The sequence below is a fragment of the Zerene cesonia genome, chromosome 1 (assembly GCF_012273895.1).
Source record: "Zerene cesonia ecotype Mississippi chromosome 1, Zerene_cesonia_1.1, whole genome shotgun sequence".
NCBI classification, from domain to species: domain Eukaryota; kingdom Metazoa; phylum Arthropoda; class Insecta; order Lepidoptera; family Pieridae; genus Zerene; species Zerene cesonia.
The window spans coordinates 9177433-9183859 of record NC_052102.1 but is presented as its reverse complement, the minus strand read 5'-3'; positions in this window follow the sequence as shown (position 1 = coordinate 9183859).

Below are 6427 nucleotides of genomic sequence, written 5' to 3'. Positions count from 1 at the left end.
AATACAAACATGTTTAAATACCGAGATATACCACTTCAAAATCCATTAATGGTACAATATATTAACAACATAATAACAAAGCAATTGGTCGTAAATAATAATTTAATCAGCGGGATGAAACCAGAGTGAAACTACGCACGACTAGTATTTTCTTGTGTTTGATTTTACGCGAGTAGAAAATTTAGAAATTCACGCTGAACTGCTGACCACGCTCGCTGTAAAGTGTTCGAAACGTCGGGTTAATAATATAATGAATAAATCGCGTTTAAAATCCGTTAAAATGTCTTTGATTTCTAAATACATACGACTGTTTCTACAGGACGGGTTCAAAGTTAGAACAAAATTGAGTGGAAAAGGCGACATCCGTCTTCGTTAAACGGGCGAAGGGTCTTCAACCAAACGAAATGCCAAGTTTATGTTGCGAAATGTGTTAGGACGTTTTAATTTTAAGGTTGTTTTCCTATTAGTGTATGTAGACGTCTTAAATCCCTTTCAAATAATATAAAGACGACAGTAATTCTGTTTGGTTGTTTGTCGCTTCTTCAACTCTAAACTTGTATTTGGATAAAATTTGGTACCTATAGCTAAGATAGCTTGAGAACTGAGAAAAGACTTGGAGAGGTTTTATCCCCACGGGAAAAGGAGCTATGGGGGTTTTTCTTTGACTACGCGGGCGAAGTCGCGAAAAGCTAGTAATATTTATAGAAGAATGTGACATTTTGGTAAAATACTGTTTTAAAACTGATGGTATAAGTGTTTAAAATGGCATCATTAGATATTATTTTTAATGTACTACAGAGTTTTATTGTAGCTGGCTCCTCGCTTCAAAAACCGGTTTTTGAACGAGTGGTGTTTTCATGAAGCCATCAAAATTGAAGAGTTATTTTATACAAATGTATATTTTTTAAAATCCCGACACATTGATAGATATTTAAAGTGTCACCGATACTTATGATCATGGATCAATCCCAGATTTGAGCGATGTATTGATCTATATAGGGAAAACAAAACTAATTTCCTTTCCCTTTTCCTGCCTCAATTTCGTTGTGTTTCCTGTTCATGTGTCAAACATGTATTCGTTTTGAAAATTAAGAAAGAAATACAAATTTGATTTCACCTTTTATGTTAGTTTATTTAGCTGAGTTTTTATAACACAATATATTTTTATTCTTACTTAATATAAATAAACGTTTTTTGTTATTTGTTATTTCTTTCATATTTTAAAATTACTTTATTACTTATTAACTTTTACAAATGTTTTAACAGAGAACAGGATATGTCGATAACATATCAAACACTGCCTTTTAAAGGAAGCGGTTGAATGATTTAATATTTACCGAATGAACCTCACCTGTCAAAGCGCGGGTAAGCTACTGTTGTATGCAGTAATTAAAAGTATTGACAGGATTTTGGGTAACCACATCGTATATTATAAGTTTGAACACAATATTTCTCATTAAGCGATCGAAAGCGATGCATTTGAAGACCGTTAAGCAGCTTTTTAATTGACTTTTAATTGGTTTTTGTTATAATTTCGTGTAGTTGTGGTATTAATGGTTAAAAGTGTGTTTTTTTATTTATTTCTAGTCGCTCGTTCCGGCTCCAGCAGCGGCGTCCGATTCAAGATTCCTGTTTTATCCCAAAGGTTGCGTTAAAGAAAGACAAACAAACAAATCCGCCACAAGACCGTTTACGTTATCGCGTTCTAATAATGTAAATATGTTTACAGCAAATTCATGTCAAAGAACAAACGTCACGTATCAAATACACTTTGATCTTTGCCGAATATGATTTCATATATATCATATTAAAAACAATTTTATAATTTAGTAGTATACTAGCTGACCGGGCAAACGTTTTTCTGCCTTACTCTTATCATTTAGCGGTATAAAAAATAGATGTTGGCTGATGAACCTACCCGATATGCACACAAAATATCATGAGAATCGGTCTAGCCGCTTCGGAGGAGTATGGTAACTAACATTGTGACACGTGAATTATATATATATATAGAGATTATATTACATTACTTAGGGCAACACATATTATTTTCGTTTTTGCAATCATTTTCGCAGAAGCAGACACAATATGCAGAGATAACATTTCTTCCCTAACTCATGGGTATTTCATATCGTTTCAGCCCTTTATAAGCGCGCCAAAACGATTATTATATTTTTTATCAGATCGTGATGGAGGACGTTATGGTTGTTAGATCTGGCTGTTATTTTTCATTCAAATATGTGTATGAGCGTTGTTTAGTCGTTGGGAAAAATTTGTTGGTATTACTGGTAATAATTTTAATGTAGGTATTTATTTAACAATTTATTTGTTTAATGTAAAAATAACTGAAAAGTATAATTAAATAAGCATTAAGGTATTTAAATCAGAATATTTCAGATATCCAATAATTTTTCGCTTCGTAAACAAGTTTTACGGTTTCCACAAAAGCAGGTCTTATAAATATCAAGTACCTGGATGACCGAGCTTTGCTCGGTGTATATTTTTTTTGTTTTAACTTTAATTATTCGCCAAAAAATAGTATTATTATTCGCCAATAGACGTCAGGAAGAGTCATAATAAATTGGGACTACTCAAACGCCTCCTATTTGTTAAACGAATATGACATTTTCTAAAAAAGATTCCTAGCTAGATCGATTTATCGCCCCCGAAACTCCTTATATACTAAATTTCATGAAAGTCGTGGTAGCCGATTCTGAGATTCCAATTTCTTATATATATATATATATATATATATATATATATATATAAGAATTGCTCGTTTAAAGATATAAGATATTGGATATATTTTCAACTGACATTAAAAAAGGCGAATATTCTCATAACTTTCGACTTGGTGAACCAATTTTGCTGATTTTTCATTTCAAAGTTAGTGCCAAAGAATCATAAAAATCGGCTAACCCAGCAAAAAGCTACACGATAACAAACACAAAATATACAGTCGACTCGATATGTTCCACCATTTTTTGAAGTCGGTTGAAAATAAACTGATACTAGATTAATTAACCACGACTGCAGACGATCGCAGCTGCTTTGCTGCATCCTGTGATATATGGACTCTGGAAAGTTCGAAAACAGATGTGCTTGTTTCACACGACTTCCCCTTATACTCCTTTTTTTTTTTTTCTTTTTTTCTTTCATACGGCATTCCTTTGAAAAAACGTTCAATATGTTTAAAAATACATTATTTTGCTCCTCAGAAATATTAAAAATATCGTAAAAATATTTGTATATTTTGTTCGATTAGAAAAAGAACTTATTTAAAAGTAAAAAAGAAAAATTAAAAATCAATAATCATTTATAAGGAGTAGATTATACAAAAAGAAAGCAGTGGTGGCTCAGTGGTGAGAACCTCGGACTTCAAAATCGGTAAGTCGGGGTTCGAGACCGGGCGAGCGTGCAGGAAATAAATTGATTTTTCAATTTATCTGCGCATGTGGATAACATCACCACTGCTTAACGGTGAAGGAAAACATCGTGAGGAAACCGGCATGTCCAAGAATTAAAAGTTCGACGACATGTGACATCTGCCAACCCGCACTTGGCCAGCGTGGTGGATTATGGCCTGAACCCTCATAGGAGGCCTGTGTCCCAGCAGTGGGAACATATATGGGCTGATGATGATGAGATTATACAAACATACAGGTGAATAAGCGAATTAAAAAACTATAACAATATAAATGAACGTCATTTGTAAACAAGGTTTTTGACTTTAGAAAATATGTACCTATAAGTAAGTAGCCTTATATCTGAAAACTACAAACATACAGGAATCCAGAAAAATGTTCAATATCTTATTCTTTACGAAGATTTTATTCTGCTTTCCATTACCTTCACTGCATCTACCCTTTCTGTAAGCTATTTAAAAATTTAATCAAAGCGCGGGTTTACAATAGAATGATATTAATCGCTGCTTCAAGGCAACCTCTATAATAAGTGCTTAACCATAATTGCATTTCACTCGTGTTTAGTCGTAGTATATAGACTAGCTTCTCCTTTTTCTTCTTTTTTCCCTTGTTGTTGGGAAGGCGGTATTCCGAGCGACTCGGATAATTAAAAAAGGAATGGAAAAGAATGTGATATGGAAGACGTGGTTATGAAAAATTTGCGCCTTTTCCACTTTATTTTATTCGGATTTTTGGAAACCAAAAATCGAGCAATGGCAGTGGCAGTGGGAACAAATATGGGTTGTGATGATATGATTCGGAATAAAACAAATCTTACACATTAGATACATATGTGTACGAACTTTCATTTGTAATTAAATCTTCCCTTTGACGATGTAGTCAAAGGTCTTTAGAAAACTCATGGAATATACGACTTGCGTAATTGAAAAGCCTGAATATAATGAAGGTCGATCTTTTTCTTTACCCAAGTTAAATAAGGATTGAGTTACATAAGACCTATACCAAGTTTGTGTATAGAAATCCTAACTTTCCTTACTACTGGGTAACGTGACTACAATATTATAGATAAAATTTTTAATGAGGAGAACTTTTGTAAAAGTTATCGAGGAGTAGTTATAGCGTCCGTTGTTTTAATTACTTATTCGAATTTTTATATAAGAGACTAAAGTCCGTCTTGAGTTTCTATATAGACTACTAGCTGAGCCTTTCACGTCTTACAATATTTTATAGTCTTTTTTGATAAGTGGCCTATGTAACACTCAAATAATTTTTCAAATTGTAACATCTGTTCGTGAGCTTAGCGCGTTCAAACAAACTCTGCAGTTTATAATATAATTTATTTAAGAATAGATACAAAAGTCGAGAGAGTAACGTCGAAGTCGAGCAGTTTTAATCACGAATTGGACCAGCTCGCACCGGGAAAGTTGTCCCACTTCAGAAGATCAGCGTGAATTTGTAGCATGCGAATATTACTCTGTTTCGTTTGGTGTATGGGGGAGCCGGAGGCGCGTAAGGTGTGAATTCAATAGGTACTAATGTAAAATACACTGAGAATTATAGTGGTAGTCGAGCACGCTTCGGCACGAATTGGGCCAGCTCGCACCGGGGAAGCACCACACCCCCACAGAAGGCGTGAAATAGCATTCTGCTGTGTTTCGTTCGGTGAGTGGGGGAGCCGGAGGCCCATATCCTTTTCCTTACCCTTCCCAGTCCTTTCCTTTATTCCTCTCGCCAATCCTAAAAATCGGCAATCCATTTGTAAAGGTGTAAGGTTTGCAATGGATCTTATGCCTCTATAAATGTTCATGGGCGGTGGTAGCGCTTACCATCAGGCGACCCACCAGCTCCATTGCCGACTGTGACATAAAAAAAAAGTACATACCATTATTATTTTTGTAGTATACATCACGCTGGCCAAATGTGGGTTGGCAGATGACACACGTCGTCAAACTTTGAATTCCCCGACGTGCCTGTTTCCTCACGATATTTTTTTTCACCTTTTCTCAATTGAAAAAAACAATTTATTACCTGCACACTCGTCAGGTATCGAACCCCCGACTTATTGGTTTAAGTCAGAGGTCCTCACCAGCCACTTTTTTACACATACAGTTAGAATTTTTATTCAAACATATTCTCGTATAAAAATTTTATATATTCATACGATATATCTATATTAAAACCGGTAATACACATAGTAACGTAAAACAATTTTATTTAACCATTAAACCTCAAGACCGCTGAAGGCCAATTTCCTATTATATCAAAAATACCTCTAAGGTATGAAGCGCTGTATGATAATAAGGTATTCTAAACCCCAATTTGCCTTGCAAAAACTTTCAGCGGTATTGTATTTTTGGTCTTTATTCAAATTTTCGCATGGCAACGTTAATCAAGCGAGGATTACTTGTAATAAAAAGCCGTGTTCTTATGATACTTGAATAATCCAGCACTTACGTTTATTGAATTAGGAAAATCTCCCGCGCGCTGCTACGATTCGCTTCCTACATTATAATAACTTCAATTTGTAACTTTGTTTGAAGTTTCCTCTGCAGCCTTGGATCCACATGCTTCCTTATTATATTATTATAAAAGATTTGAGATGCGCGCATGTCTGTGTATTTATTGTTAATTGCCATGTTTCTTGCAATTGGAATAAATAAAAATGTTATTCAATAATTTCAGTATTATAAAATCATGCAGATATAATGTTATTGAAATCTTATAGTATCTGTATTTTTAAGTTTTTGTTATGTACCTACTAATGTTGTGAGAACTAAATAAATATGATTTTTATTATAATTATTTAGTATTCCAATTCATTCTTAATTTCTTTGAATGGTTTCTTCATTATTAATTCAACATTTTGTACAGAATTAAATATTGTTTCAAAATTGTATTGTCCCAGTCTCTTGCCGATTCTTTACGGTAGAAGGGACATTCTGAATAGGGGTTGTCCATTAATCACGTGATCTTTTTTTAGCATTTTTTAACCCCCCCTCCCC